At 33.9% G+C, this 16,776-nt stretch overlaps 1 protein-coding gene across 3 annotated transcripts in view; it reads left to right on the forward strand.

The window, feature by feature from the left end:
* Stk3 (serine/threonine kinase 3) overlaps positions 1–16,776 on the forward strand; it is a 336,937-nt gene that overhangs the window by 150,598 nt on the left and 169,563 nt on the right. The window lies entirely within an intron of this gene.

The raw sequence follows: 16,776 nt of genomic DNA on the forward strand, positions 1-16,776 counted from the left end.
TATTTTTGAATTTGAAGTGTATGTCTTCATATTCAAGTCTAATTTCCTGTGATTTAGGGTTTTTATTAATATGGTTCTTAGATTTATTAGTACAGTTTATTAATTCAATTTCTCATAGATAAGTTCATTTATTTTTGTATATTTACTGCCCTCTAGTGGTGGAAGTTACCTCAAGTGTGTAGGAAAGAAGGAGGAAGAAAGAAGATAGTTCAGAGTTCATTTGTAGATCATAGGGCTACTTGAACTATCCATGAAGTAACGTAATATTTTAGAATATTCTGAGGAATAAATTAGAGTTGTGATGCCTGATATTAAAATGCTCATACATTAAATTTCAGTAATACTATGCTGTACTTGAAATATTTAAAAATCTGTGTTCCATACTGAGTCACATTACAGAGCCGGTTCTTTGAGTGATACATTTCTATATAAATATTTACTATCTTCTTTGTACACATGAATTCCTTTGGCTGAAGTGCAAAATAAGAATCACATCGACTCTTTATTTGAAAATTACATGAAAAATTGCAGGATGAGCATACAAATTCCTGAACCACAAATCTTATTTATTTTATAATTATTAGTTATTTGGGATTTTTTTTTAGGGAATTTGTATGGTGATCCTGAAATGAGATGTATTTACATTTAAGGAAGTGAAGCTTGAAATTACCTAAATCTAGCTAGGTTCCAGAGCTGGGATTTAATCATATTTTATATTATTACAATTCTGTTTCCTCCTTTCATAAATCTTAGTTTTCCAAATAAAAGGTTCACATATAGGTAGAAAAGAATTGTACTATGTGGCCTCTGCAAGAATTGTAAAATAGCACTTGAGAAATCATACATATGAAATAATAAAATGTACCTGAAGATGGTATTTCTGTTAAATATACATATGCTCAGTCTATTGCAAACTTCCTAGGATTCCATGTTCATTTTTTTGTATCACTCTGACTTTAAATTTCACTAAATTTTCAAGTCACAAGTTTGATTTTTTTTTTTTTTTTGGTACCAGGGATTGAACTCAGGACCTTGTGCTTGCTAGTCAGGAGGCAGAGCCACTGAGCTAAATCCCCAAACCTACAAGTTAGATTTTTATATAGGTCATTTTTTGTGTGATTTTTTTTTTGGACCGGGGATCGAACTCAGGACCTTGCACTCGCGAGGTAGGCAGCAGAACCACTGAGCTAAATCCCCAGTCCTTTGTGTGATGTTTTGAGGCAAAGTCTTGTGATATAGCCCAAGCTGGCCTTGAACTCAAAGTGATTTTTCTCCTAGCCTCACCCATTCTCTAGTGCTGAAAGCATAATTATGTGCCATCATGCCTGGCTAATCTAGGCTATTCTAGATTTTGTGGTTATATTGATATTTTATCAAGTATTGACTTGTGCATTTTCAAGCACAATATAGCTTTAAGTTTCCATTCAATAGATATTATCATCATTTAATTTTTCTTGTATTCAGGAACTATTTTAAAAATTAGAGTATAGAGCTCTAAGTGTTCATAAGCTATCAAGATTATGTAGCAGATACAAGTTTTCCAAAATTTGAATGTTCGTGTGACAGCTCAAATTTTATCATTAAGTACTGTTTTTTTTTTCCTTGAAACAAGTTCCACTTGTTTCATTTTTGAGAAAATGTCACATACCCAAGTGAATAAGATTCACTTCTCCATCAGTTAGTCTTTCAAGTAAAAATGGTATCCTATGAAAAAAAAAGATTAACAGCTTGGTTAGCTGCAGTCCCATCAAACAGTGCCTTTCTTCAGGATAATCATTGTTCTTTGGTATGTGGGGAAGTGGTTTATGCATATTTCCCATTTTGTCACACAGAATATTTAAGGATTGAAATTTATTAAGTTAATAATATTTATTGTTTCATCAATTTTGTGGTAATTTGTGTTAGATGGAGTTCACTAGAGAGATAAATGAAAGAGTTGCCCAAGAGAGAAAAAAAGATTACTGAGGGCTCAGCTGAAATTGGACATTGAAAAATTGTGGCTTATCAAACCTAATTTGTCAACTTTCTAGCAATGCTCAGCTGTGGAGTGCAGTGTATTGTGGCCTTAATAGTCATGTTTGGGTTTTATTTATTTGTTTGTTTGTTTATTTATTTGGTACCGGGGATTGAACTCTTGGGTCCTTGCGCTTGCAAGGCAGGCCACCGAACCGCTGAGCTAAATCCTCAGCCCTATGTTTGGGTTTTAATGAGCACATTGTAAGAAAGGCACTGCGGGGAATTTAAGGATGCTGTTGGGAGAGTAGTTCAGGTAGTTACCAAGGGGGTACAGTCTGGAGAGAGAAGAGAGCAGAAGGAAATGGAGGGGTTGAGGAGCTAGATAGTATTCTCCAGTTTTGCTGTATAGCAGTCATCTGGGGTCCATTGAAAAAAATTCTGATTCTTTTATTCTACTCTAAAATTATTACGTTAGGATCTCACTTTTTAGTGAGGTTAGCAGATAACTGGTAAATGTGAGAAAGCTGATAAGACATGAAACTGATTAGTGAGTGAAATATTAAAATTTTGTTTTTAAATTAAAAACTTATAACAACTTTATATTATAGTATTATAATCTCCATTTTAACGGGTAAATAGGATGAAGTGGATATTTGTTAAGATGACACAACTGGTCAGTAATACTGAGATATGAAACTTAGTGCTGGTCCATTTTCTTGGCTTGACACTAAATAAGTAAACTTCTTCATTTATATATCAGTTCTGTGCAAGTAGAGGAGTGACTAGCAAATATATTATGAGAAATGTACAAATCACATAATCTCTTTATTATTATTCTTTTAAAATAAGACTCTTCCAAGTTTCCAGGTGGTAAGAAACAGATAAATTTCAATTTTTTATGTTTTGTTCCTCAGCCACTGTATTCAGTAGTAATACAGGCTAGTGAGATAACCAATAATCTATAAAATTGTCACAAAGGGATGAAGATTCAATTAACAGAAAGACCACCACAGCAGATAGAGCCAAAGAATGCTAGTTTTCCTAATATAGAAAAAGTGTATGTCATAATTTGCCTCCTTAGATGACTATCTACAAGAGAAGACAAAGTTAGAATGTGGTAGAACAGCTTGCCTAGCTTCCAGATCTTCAGACCAAACCAATCTTCACTGTAGAAGATGCTAATAATTATCTATCTCATAAAGGGCCATGAGGAAATGCACATTAAAATATATTATAGCTTTTTAAACAGGGGAAGGATTAAAATGTGCTCATAAATTTATATCTAGCTATTAGATTAAAATTAATGACTAATGGCAAATGGAAGTGAATCTGCTCCTTAATGTTGCTATACTTTTCAGCTCGCTTTCCCTTTCTTGGCAGAGATGGGGGTCCTTTTATAATGCATAATAATATTATAGCTTTTCCTTCACAAATCACATGTCCCTCTTGGATGATACGTTGCAGGCATTTAACATGGGAAAGAAGGGATGGGAATGGCATAGAGAACAAGTGTTTTCATTTAGTCTAGGAGAACATAAATGTGAAGTTAAGGTGTTGGCAGTGCTGTATTCCCTCTGGAGAGGTTCCAAGGAGAGTCCATTCTTTGCCTCTTCCAGGCTTTAGTGGCTACGGACAAGCCTGAGCATTTCCTTGAATTGTAATTGTCTGCCTTTGTCTTTACACTGAATTCTCCTGTGAGTATGTGTCTTCTTTTTCTTTGCCTTAAATTTCTCTGCTTTTCTCTTATGAGTACATTTGCCATTGGGTTTAGGGCTCATTTCACTAATCCTTTGTTTAAGGTCCTTAACCTAATTATATCTGCAGAGATTATTTTCTTTTCCTTTAAGAAAGATTCCCTTTAGAACTCTATGGATTAAGGGCCAGGAATTTAGCTCAGTGGTTCCACTTCCTGCCTCGGACCTGAGTTTGATCCCCTGTACCCCCCCAAAAAAGAACTCTGGATTAGAACGGTAATGGTGAACCTTGTACAGCTTTCAATGATAACAGCCAGCCAGCTGTGGCACACTTGCCATAGGTTGACTACCACTGAATAAGGACTAGGATATCTTTTTGAGGAACCACTGTTTAATCCTCTGCTTCTCCTATAATCTGTTTTCTTGTATTCCAGTTATATATAAAACTTGATATTAATGGCTAGTTAAGATTAACGTCCAATAATTTGATTATTCATTCATCTGTTGAAGTATCTGTTGGGTATCTTCTACCTTTTGGCTATTGTGAGTCATGCTCTGTGAACATAGTTATATAGTCATTTCTGATATCCTGATGTCAGTCCTTTTGGATATATACCTCCAGTGGAATTGCTGCATGTTACAGTAATTTTTTTTGGAACTGGGAATTGAACTCCGGGACTTGTGCTTGCCAGGCAGGTGCCGTGCCAGTGAGCTATATCCCTGTCCTCTAGTAATTCTATGTTTACATTTTTGAGAAATATCTATACTACTTTCCATTGCAACTGTACAATGTCATATTCTCATTAACATTGTAGGATTCCAGTTTTTCCACATCTGTGTCAACACTTATTTTCTTTGATTATAACCATTGTAATGGGTGTAAAGGGATTATCTTACTGTAAATTTGAGTTGCATTTTCCAGATTACTAGTGATGGTAAACATCTTTTCATGTACTTATTGGTCACTTGTGTGATCTTCTTTAGAGAATTGTCTGTCCAAGGTTGTCATACCATCCCATTATCTCCCATGCTGGGTTTGAGACTTAGAACATTGTGCATGGTAGGTCAGCATTCCACCACTGAGCTACATATATCTCTGGCCTCTTCCAGTTTTTAAATCAAATTGTTTTATTTTTATTGTTCTTGAGTTTCTGGTCTCATTTTTGTTGGTTTCTCACTAATATTTGTCTCTTTTCTCATTGATAGTGTAAGTCTTCTAGACTTTGACTTTTATATCTCTGCTCATTGCCCTTCTAATTGTCCGCTCTTGTCATTTTACTGCATACCCAATTGCAGTACTTAGTCTAAGTTCCTTTGGATTTTTTTCCTATGTAATTAGTTCATTGAGCATTCTTTGACTCAGAATGTTTTTACTCCCTGTTCGTATGTAAATGACTTGTCTACCAAGTAGGGGATTCTTTAATCATGAATGTGTATTTTGCTTTTTGCAGTAGTTGTGTTCTGAAGATGTTGTGTAAATATTTAATATGTATAAATCAGCATTTTAAAATACTCAAATTTTTAATAATTTTAAATGAATCCTTTAGTAATGAAAGTATCACTCTTGAAACTTACCTGTCATGTGGAACATTTGTTTATCAATAATATAAGATTTAATTATTAATATTGAAATGTTTTCATTTCAATACTAAAGTTAAAATGGAAGAAATTCATATCCTTATGTGGAGGTAAAGCATTTGGCCTAGAGACTCTTGACTTGGGAAATACTGTTAATTTGCTTTCTTACATTGGTTGTTTTGTTTTAGAGAAACTAAATGTCATCAAGGTTTGGATGTTTGCATTTTGAAAACAAGCACTCTGGAATTGTCTTCCTTATTGCTTGCTTTCTTTCCCCTGTCCTTTATTTTGTTTTATAAATATTTAGTGCATATTTATCATGTTCTAGTACGGTTTTGAAGTAGTGTGAGTAGAGCATACTTATTCTCTGTAATCTTGGAACTTCAGTCCAGATGATGCTACAGTTGTTTAGCTTTCTACTTGTTGAAAGAGAAAGGGGTAGATAAATGTTATTTATAGACTGTACATTGTAACTACTTTTATGGGTTATAAGGCCATCAATAAGATTATTATTTGTTATTTCAGTAGTACCCCCTTATCTGAGGTTTCACTCTGTGTGTGCAATTGCAGTTACCCATTGCCAACTACCACCATTCAAAAATAATGAAGGGAAAATTCCAGAAATAAACAATTCATAAGGTTTAAATCATACCCCGTTCTGAATAGTGTGATGAAATCTTACATGGTTCTTGTCCAGGATATCCATGTTGTCTGTGTTACCTGTTAGTTGGTAGCTGTCTTGATCCTCAGACTGTGAGGTACTGTATCATAGTGCTTGTATTCAGCCAACCTTACATAGTAACCTACCTCTATATTACAACGCCTACATCATTGATTTCAGATTTCATCCCATAGGTATTCTATCATTCTCACAATATCACAGGAAGGCTAAGTACATGCAGTAAGATACTTTGAAAGGGAGATCACATTCATGTAACTTGTTACAGTATATTATCAATATTCTATTGTATTATTTTTAATCTCTTAATGTGCTTAACATAAGTAAACTTTCCTACATACAGGTATGTGTATATAGGAAATAAGGTAGTGTGCAGTGTATATAAGGGTTGGAATTCATGGTTTCAGGCATCCACTGGGAGTGAGTGGGCACTACTTTATGCACATCTTCATCTTTCATTTTTTCCTCTTCTTCCAGGCACTTTTCTTTTTGTGTATCTTCACAGCTTGCCTCCTTCCACTTTCAGCCTTCTTTCCTTGTACTTTAATTTTAACTCATATTTCCCCATCTTGCATCTTCCTGCATTTTTTTTTTTTGGCCTGGATATTTTAGGTGATTGATACTGTGTTTTATTAATGATACTTTCAGATTAGTGGTGGCCAAAGTTCTAGAGGAATAGGGCATATTTGATTATTGGAGAATTTTAGTACTACTTTCAGGACAGATAGTTTTTCACTCCACTCAAAGATAGAGTTCTGTTGTGTGATTCTGATATGCATGGGTGTTTAAGGTATTCCATCTCTTAATTTGGGGATTAAGGATTATAAAAGTGACAGTTCCACATATATTCTTCAAGAGATGAACAAACAAGGAAAACAGCGCAAACAGATTTCAGCTTCTCTTGATTGAGATTGTTGGGGTCACCCCTGTGCCTTAAATAGGAAAGAGGGATTCCTACTCTTAATCTGCATTCAAACTTTGCTGTTGGCATTGCCAAATACCCTGTAAACATGATTAGTTGGTAACTATTGAGGAAGCAATCATCATTTTCCTACTGACATACAAATTACATGAATATGAATTGTAGTTTTTGAGACACATTTACATTAAATATTGCTTAGAGTAAGAATTATTGAGAAAGAATTATACTGTAGTCCATTTAAAAAAAGATTTTAATGTAGAATACTGACAAGTACAGTATTTCTCTCTCTTTGTGTGATGTGGTTTAAAAACAATAGCTTAAATTCATGATTAAAAGATGGCATATTCATGTTTCATGTTTTTTTGAACAATATTTTTACTAGTATATGTTTGCCATATATATCCTATTCATCATGGAGAATTTATACGTATACATAATATTTCTTAATTCTTTTCTTATTCCCTCCCCTTCTTCAACCCTCTTTCCCTTCCCCATTTACAAAGGCTGTTTTCTTTTTTCCTTCAGTTCTTTCATTAAAACTTTCCCTTTCCTTGTTCCCCTTCCCATTTGAACAAGTTCTTCCTACTTCCCAATATCTGTCCTCTGTTTTGCTCCTTATTTACACCTTGGGTTTCTCATACAAGAGAAACAATGCAATATTTAAATTTGTGTACTGATTTATTTCACTTAAGATTATGGTCTCGATTGCATCCATTTACCTAAATATGTCTCGTTTGTCCTTCTTTATAGGAGAGTAGTACTCCATTGTACTAAATACCACATTTTCTTTTATCTGTTCATCTGTTGATGTGCATATGGCTGTTTCCAAGATTAAGCTATTATAAATTATGTGGTTATAAACACGAGTACACATGTATCCCTGTAATATAATGTCTGTAACTTTTGGGGAGAAGGTTCCTAGGAGGGGAATAGCTGGGTTAAATAGAACCTCTGGTTTTAGTTTTTTGAGGAATCTCCATAATGATTTTCATAGTGGTTGTACCAGTTCACACTCCTACCAACAATGGAGAAGGGTTTCTTTTCCCCACGGCCTCACCATACATTATTGGTTTATTTTTTGATGATAAACATTCTTTCTGGAGTGAGGTGGAATCTCAGTGTTGTTTTAATTTGCATTTCTCAAATGACCAGTGATATTGAACATTTTCTCGTGTTAGTTGCTGTTTGTACTTCGTTGTTTGAGAAATATTTTTCAGTTTGGGTGGGGGAGGTCTAACTTCTTTGAGTTCTTTATATATTCTAGATATTAATCCTCTCTCTGAGTAGTACCTGGCAAAATTTGTCAAAGATAAAGTAGTTGGGTGTGCTTGGAGATGTTGCTGCATCTTCTGTTCCAGTGATCTCAATGGAACCTCAAGTCTGTTTTTTTGTTTGTGTGTATGCTGACGCCATGCGGTTGTTATCACTATAGCTTTGTAGTATAGCTTCAAAATTTGATGTTTTTAAAAATTGTGGTCCACAGTATGGAAAAGTATTTCACATTGTGATATATTACCCACATGCATGCATGCATACACAAAGATGGACATACACAGAACTGAAACAAAATATACATGAAGCAATACTTGTCATCTGCTGTGATTTCTATTTTATCAGTTTTTTAATTGTTTTATTCTTCTGTTTAAAAAGTGGGTGGACAAATTCACTAAATTGACTTTGTGACTCATTAATGATTTGTAACTTGAATATGTAGAGCAAGAATCATTGAACCAGGCTTTGGAAATTTGCGTTCTTCTAAATCCAGAATGCTTAGATTATTACTGTTGAGTAGTAATGTGACTTGGTATTTGAGACTTTTGAATCAGTTTTGTTGTCTATGAATTAGGTGTACTGGGTTCTCATCTATCCATTTCAGAGTGTTATTTGGGAAGATCAAATTAAATAATATATATGAGCAATATATGTGATGTATTAAATACTGTAAGAGTACTATTTAAGTTATTTTTCAAGTCTCATATTGAGACGAAATAAAAGTTTTGAAGAAGATACCTATTTAATAACTTTTACCATTCTTAAGAACTTCTGACTGTGAGAGGAGCAAGCAGTTAATTATATATCATTATCTGACATTGTTTTAGGATATGTTGTAGGATAATAAAGGTATTAGGACCTTACACAATACCAAAGGAATTATTGCTTTTGTATCTGAACCTGCTTAGTGTCATTCGTTTGCTAGCTAGGGGGGTTACTTAAAGCCTTTGCTTATGACTACTTAAATGACTTTTGCAGCATCTACTAGAAAGAGTAGGGAAATAATAAACCATGAGGCCAGGGATACATTTCCTCTCTTTTTAAATGGTGATAAACAGATGCTTTTTACTTCTTCATTTTAAACTATATACTAGCCCAGGGTTGAAAACTACAGTGTACAAGAGGATAAAATAAACGTCTTCTGGGGCAGATAATTTAAATATTGAACTCCTTGAAATTTCACTTAAATATTAGTGTTTGTGTAGATATGTATTTTATTGGTAAAATAGTTCATAGTTTTCATCAAATGAAAATAGAAGCTCCTTGAAATAAATATTTCTTCACCCAAAAGTATTAAAAGTATTGGCTCTCAATAATGATAGAGTATTACTGTTATATCCTCTAGAGGATTTTTTAATATTATATATTTGAGATATTGTTTACTATCAATTTTACCACAGTATATGATAAACCTGTATTTTAATCTAGAATTAATAAATTCTCCCCATATTCTTTTTACTGATGGAAAGGCTAATTTTAGGTAAGTCCAGTTAGTCAGAAGTTCCAAATTCTGCTTATAAAAAAAATCTTTCTTTTCTCTCAATTCTTATATCATACTTCTGTACTTTTTAATGATACTTTTTAACTTATTACATATTATTGTAATTTTTATGACAGTTCCATTTTTCCTACTAGATATGAGTAATATTAGAACTTTACAAAATATTGAATTTCATTGTGGCATTTTCATACAGTCATCTAACGTATGTTGGTAATATCCATCCCTCTACTACTCTCCCTTTTACCCTCTCAGTTGGTTTCCTTCCATTTGCCTAATAGTCTCTCTTCAACTTTCATGTTATTCTTGTCCCCCCATCCCCCCAGGTACCACATATTAGAGAAAACATCTGATATTTAGTTTCTGAGTCTAGCTTATTATATTGATCAACATGATGCTCTCTAGTTCCATCCATTGTCCTGCAATTGACATGATTTCATTCTTCTTTATGGTTGAACAATACTGTGTGTGTATTTATATATATATTTCCTATTTTTTTTTATATATCCATTCATTGATAGGTCCATAGGTTGATTTTGCATCCTGGTGACTTTGAATTAAGCCACAATAAACACAGGTACACCAGAATTTCTATGGCATGCTGACTTTTTTTGGGGGGGGGTCATGTATGTGCAAGGAAAGGTATAGCTGAATCATGTGGTAATTCTGTTTTCATCTTTTTGAAGAACCTCCATAATAATTTTCATTGTGGCTGTACTTATTTATATTCTTCCCAGTAGTGAAGAAGTGTTTCTTTTTCCATTCATCCTAGCCAGAATTTACTATTTTTTTTGTCTGTGTTCTTGATGATAGGCATTCTGACTGTAGTGAGAGAATCTCAGTGTAGTTTTAATTTTCTTTTCTCTGATAGCTAAAGATATTGAACATTTTTCATATATTTATTGGCAGTTTGCCTTTCTTCTTTTGTGAATTTTTATTCATTTGTCCATATACTGTTTGGATTACTTGTTTTTTTTAGTTCTTCAGAACTCTAGATGTTAATCCTTTCTTTCCAGACCCACACAGCATAGGGTCTGAAGGTGGAAGACCGGTAGAAGATGAAGAGAAGATGATGAAGAGACCAAGATTATTCTTGATAGCTGGGACCAGGTGGGACTGCAGCCTGATGAGCTAATGGCAGCCTGGCATCCAGTGTGCTCTTTATTTATAGTGTAGGAAGGTTGGGTAACTAGTGCCCCCTGGCTCTCACGTGGCCTAGGCTGAATGTGATTATCTTGTGATTGGGGCATGTGCAGAAAAGGAACACGGATAAGTAATGTAACTGTCTCCTGGGGCTTTGCCATCCAGAGTCTACAATCTTAAGGAGGAAGGGAGTAGGGATGAGGCAAAAGGCCATCTTCAGGCTCAGACCGCATCACTTACTCCAAAGACTAGCTGTTAAAGATTTTCTCCCATTTGGTAGTCTACCTCTTTATTCTCTTAATTATTTTCTTTGCTGTGCAGAAGCCTTTTAATTTGATGCAATCCCATTTGCCAATTTTTGCTATTAGTTCCTAAGCTGTTGGGGTCCTATTCAGGAAGTCTTTGCCTGTTCCTCTATTTTAAAGTGCTTTCTTAATATTTTTCCTAGCAGTTTCAGAACTTCAGGTCTTAGATCCATTTTGAGTTCATTGATGTACAGGTTAAGAGACAGGGAAATAAGAGTTTCATTCTTCTGTATGTGATATTCAGTTTTAAAGCATCATTTGTTAAAGAGGCTACTTTTTCTCCAAAATAGGTTTTTGGCATCTTCATTAAGAATCGGATGGTTATAGATGGGTGGGGTTTATTTTCTGGGTCATCCTTTCAGTATCAGTTGGTCTATGTATAGTGTTTCTTTTATGTCCATGTCATGTATTTTTTCCCCCAAGCTATGGCTCTGTAGTATATTTTTAAATAAGATAATAATAATTTTATTACCTCCAGCATTCCTCTTTTTGCCTGTGATTGCTTTAGGTACTTAGAGTGGTTTGTGCTTTCACATGAATTTTAATTTTTTTTTTCTAGTCCTGTGAAAAATGTCATTGGTACTTTGATGAGAATTGCATTGAATCTGTAGATTGCTTTCAGTAATATGGCTATTTTAACAATACTAATTGTCTCAATTTATGAACATGGGCAGTCTTTCCCATCTATTGGTTTTATTTTCATTCTTCCACGTTTTATAATTTTCACTGTAGAAGTCTTTAAGTCCTTCATTGCACTTGAGAGGCAGGTGGTGGAACCACTGAGCTAAATCCCAGGTCCTTTCCTGTATTTTTTTGAGGCTATCGTGAATGGAACTATTTTCCTTATTTATTTCTCAGTGAGTTCATTATTGGTGTATAGAAATGTTTCTGACTTAATATATTGATTCTATACCCTGCTACTTTGATAAATTTGTTTTATTAGCTCTAAGGGATTTTGGTAGAGTCTGAAGGGTTTTCTCAGTATAGAATCATATCACATGCAGATAAGGATAATTTGAATTTTTCCTTTCTACTTGTATACCTTGTATTTCTTTGTCTTGCTGGCTGGTTCTGGCTAACATTTCAAGCATATGTCAGATAACAGTGGGGATAATGGACACCTTGTCGCCTTCCTGATTTTAGAGAAAATGTTTTCAGTTTCTCCTCATTCAGTGTGATGTTGGCTGTAGATAATCTTTATCATGTTGAAGTGTGATCTTTCTATACCTATTTTTTTCGAAACTTTTATCATGAAAGGATATTGAATTTTATCAGTTTCTTTGCATCTATTGAGATGATCATGTGATTTTTATACTTGAGTCTATTCTGTAAATATTGTTTGTTTGATATAATTAAATTTTAATCTGTCTGTCTGTCTAGCCAGTCTGTGGTTAACAGTGGGATGTTTAAGTCACCCATTATTATTATATTGGGTCCTGCCTCTTTATGTTCAGTAGTGTTTTATAAAATTGAGTGCTCTGATGTATGGTGCATATGTATATTTATAATCATTACAATTTTTTGTTGGGTTATTCCCTTTATGAATATGTACTGACTTCTAACTGATTTTGACTTGAAGTGTCTTTTGTCAGAGTGTAGCTACTCTTGCTTGCTTTTGGATTCCATTTGCTTAGAATATTATTTTCCATCCTTTCATTTTCAGTCTATGCCAGTGAGGTAAGTTTCTTGCAAATAGCAAATTATTGGGGTTTATATTTTAATCCATTTAGCTACTGTGCCCCTCACTCCTCACCCTGGTACTGGAGATTGAACCTAAGGCCCTTTTAAAAAAAATTATTTTAAATTTTGAGATAGGGTCTTGCTAAGTTGTCCAGGTTAGGCAAAAACTTACGATCCTCTTGCCTCAGCCTCCCAGATTACTGTGAGTACAGGTGCATGCCACCATGCCTGGCTGCTAGTATGTATTTTTTAATTGGAGAATTAACACCATTTACATTCAAGGTTATTATTGAAAGGTATGTTGTAACTTTAGACACTTTGTTGTTTTTCTAATGTGATTCTCATTTGCATATCTGTATTTCCTCTTCTGTATATCTTTTGTAGTGCTAGCTTAGTGGTCATGAATTCCTTTAGTTTATGCTTGTCTTGTAAAGTCTTTATTTCTCCTTCAATTCTAAAGGATAGTAATCTCTGTTGGCAGCCATTTTTTTTTTCAAGGCATGAAGTACATCATTGCCTGCTCTCCTGACCTTGTTTAGAGGTTTTGCTGAGCAATCTGAAGTTATTCTGATAGGTTTGCCTGTGTAAGGTGTTTAGTGTTTCTCTCTTGCAGCTTTCAATATTCTTTTTTTCTTTTTTCTGCATTCATGGAATTTTAAGTATAATATGATGTGCAGAAATTTCTTTCTGATCATACCTGATTGGGATTCTAGCTGCCTCCTGTACTTGGATATGCATATCTTCCCAAGATTTGGGAAATTTTCTGCTATTATTTCACTTAATGTATTTTCTGTGCTTTTAGCTTATACCTTGATGATCTTTCCCATACCAAAAATTTATGTTTGGTTCCTTCATTATGTCCCAGAGTTCTTGGATGCTTTATACATAATTTTTAATTTTTTTCTTACTGTGTGAGTGTGATGATCTATCAACCATGTCTTTTTCTGTGTGTGTGGTACTGGGGATCAAACTTAGAACCCTGTGCTTGCCACTGAGTTAAATCCCTCACTTCAAACATATCTTTAAGCCTTGAAATTCTGTCCTCTACTTGTGTTGCTTGAAACTTTCCACTGTTTTTGATTTGACTTATTGAGCTCATTTGTAAGATTTATGTTTAATTCTTTTTCAGAATATCTCCTTATTATTTGCTTTCTCATTTCCTGCATTGTCTTTATTAAATTCATTCAGTTATTTGTATCCTGTTTGAAGTCATTGATCATTTTAAAAATCAATCTTTTGTCTTCTTTGGCATCTCACCCATTTTGATATCTTTTGAAGTAGTTATTGAGTTATTAACCTTTTGAGTAGTCATGTTGTTTTGTTTTTTCATATTTCTGTATTTCTGTGTTGAGAATTGTGCATGTGTTGGATGAATATCTCTTCCATTTTTATGTGAGCAGGCTTCTTTAGAGGGCTTAAGCCTTAGTACTGCTCGGATAGGATAAAACAAACCCCAGTAACAATGACAACAGCAAAACAAACCAGATATTAAAATACAGTGAAAGCAGACTAAAACCAACAGTTGTGCCACCAATGCTAGAAAGGGACAAAAATAATATAGAATAAACTTAAAGGTTAAAAAGTATAAAAACAAAGTAGAATAATAATAACCCAAAAATGGAATGGTGAGATAAGGGAAAAAAATGGATGAAGAGTCAAGATTTTAAAGTATGAGAATGTGAGAAAGAAAAGGAGAAACAATGAGAGTTGAAAAGTTTGAATAAAAATAAAAAATAAATGAAACTAGATAAAAGTAAGCAAAAAAATAAATGAACAAAAAAGAAAAAAATGAGTTCAGTCAGTCTCCCATACCTGTGTGGATTAATAGTTTCTTTCTAGGACCTGTAGTAATGTAACCCTATCATGTGTGGAGTGGGGGTAGTGATGTGCACCTGTATAATTTCAAAAGTCAAATTTGATAGCATTGTCTTTTGAAATTTTATATATAGGTGACATTTAAAAAATTTAGACAAGTCACAATTAACATGTATATATTTTAATAAAATTTCTCCAGAATAAACTTCTTCGACTATCATAGAAGATTTATGAATGATCAATGATTTATTTGATTGTTAGTTTAGTCCCCACCCCCATGATGCTAGGTGTGAAACCCAGGACTTTGTGCATAGTAGGTTTAACTATAACTTGTACATGAATAAGGCCATCTTCATTACATCTGGGATCATTTAAATAGTGTAATTACATGTAGTTGTGCTATATAATGAAAGGTAAGGAATAAATGATCAGAGGTGACTTTGTAGGCATTGCAGTAAGTGACTTATAAAACTGAAGGTTACCATTTTAATTGCAAGGCTTGTGAATCTCTTAAATTCTGTAATCAAATGAATGATATCAAAGGTAGAAGTAATTAAACATAACAATTGTGGCTTATACTGAACATATGTTCCTGTTAATAAGTTGCATTAGGATCTTTAAGGATTTGTAAGTAGTTAGTACATTTTGGTTCATTTGATACCCACAGTTTTTCTTAATTTTTATTAGTGAGTTGTTACAGTGGTTAACAAGAAATACACAGATTTAAGTTGCAATCATTTTCCCAGGGTTATATGATCTAACTTCACAAGCTTCTTGAACATATGTAGATGCTTTTCTATTTTGCTTTAGTTATGACATACAATTGATATAGGCAAGCATGAAAGCTTGGGCAAATTTTCCTTGCTTTTTCTGGATCTTACTCAGGTTCTGTGGTATTTATGTAAAGCCCAATTTTGTTACTTGGGAATGCATGTTGAAATTATCATGTGCACTATTTTGCTGTAGGCCTGTTGGCACTGCCACAAAGGTAATACCCTGCCAGTAGGCCATTTCCTTGTCGGCTGCATTTACAATTTAATAGAAATATTACATGACTTTTTAAACAAGTGTTTTGGCAGAGAGGAAATGGCAGATTCCATACAAACAAGCATAGCTTCCTTTCCTTAACCACACTCCAGCTACTCAAGAAATTGTAGTTGGTTTCAAGTTTGGAGGTTTAGGGGTAGAATGGGAAGTCAGGTTGAAACAGGAATGACATTGATATTTGTTATAAAATAGCTATAGATTATTATTATTTTTTTGAACGGGGCATAGAATTCAGGACCTCGTGCTTGAGAGGCAGGTAACAGCACCACTGAGCTAAATGCCCAGCCCAAATAGCTATAGATTTTTAACTGCTGGGATTATATTACTATGTAGTTTCAATGAGTGACAACTAGTATATCTCTACATTAGAGCTGAGATTACTTTTATGCAGTTCATCTACTTAGGAATACCTGATTTTAATTGGTTTGAGGTCAAGATGACCAGCTGTCTTCTAAGAGTAACATTACTTTTAATAGATTTGGTTTTTACAGCTTTGGCTTCACTGTGTAATCATTTGGTTCTCTATGACTTTTACTTAAACCTACTTCTTTAATATAAACATGATTATGTCTTTAAGATTAATCACTTTGGGGAATAGAGAATAAAAAAAGAAATTTAGTAGATTTGTTAACACTAGCATAAAACATAATGGAATTTCCATCATATCTTTTGGTTAGTCTATTTTTGTTCTGTTATTTATTTCAAAACTTGAAAGGTCACGTTTACAATTTTTTTAAAAAAATTGGAAGCTATTCCATCACATTCCAGTCTTACTTTGTTAAATTTTTTGGATCTTAAGTTATTTATAATTTCAGATAAAATTCTGTCCTCTTCGATTCTAAAGTAGTTCATACTTTTGGAAACTGTCTAAAGGAAAAAGTTATGTTTTACTTTTCAGGCTTTTCTGTGCCTACATTCTACTTTCTAGTATAGATGCTAAGTTTTTCTTCTGTAGGGAAAACTGACAGCTTAAAGGTAGTTCTTGACCACTTTCTTTTTTATTGCTTCTGACTTCTTAGCCAGTTTACCTGGCAGCTGTTAAGTTATGCTGCTGTGGTGTGGTAGAGACTGGCATTGGGTGTGTTCTTACAGCCATCATAGCATTGGCTTTTGTTATTTTCTGTGTTTCAGTTTGTTGGTAATGGACATATGGACATCATATGTTCCACAGAGTACTGTGCAAAGCC

This window comes from Fukomys damarensis, unplaced genomic scaffold, assembly GCF_012274545.1.
Source record: "Fukomys damarensis isolate Sample0158 unplaced genomic scaffold, DMR_v1.0_HiC HiC_scaffold_5, whole genome shotgun sequence".
NCBI lineage: Eukaryota > Metazoa > Chordata > Mammalia > Rodentia > Bathyergidae > Fukomys > Fukomys damarensis.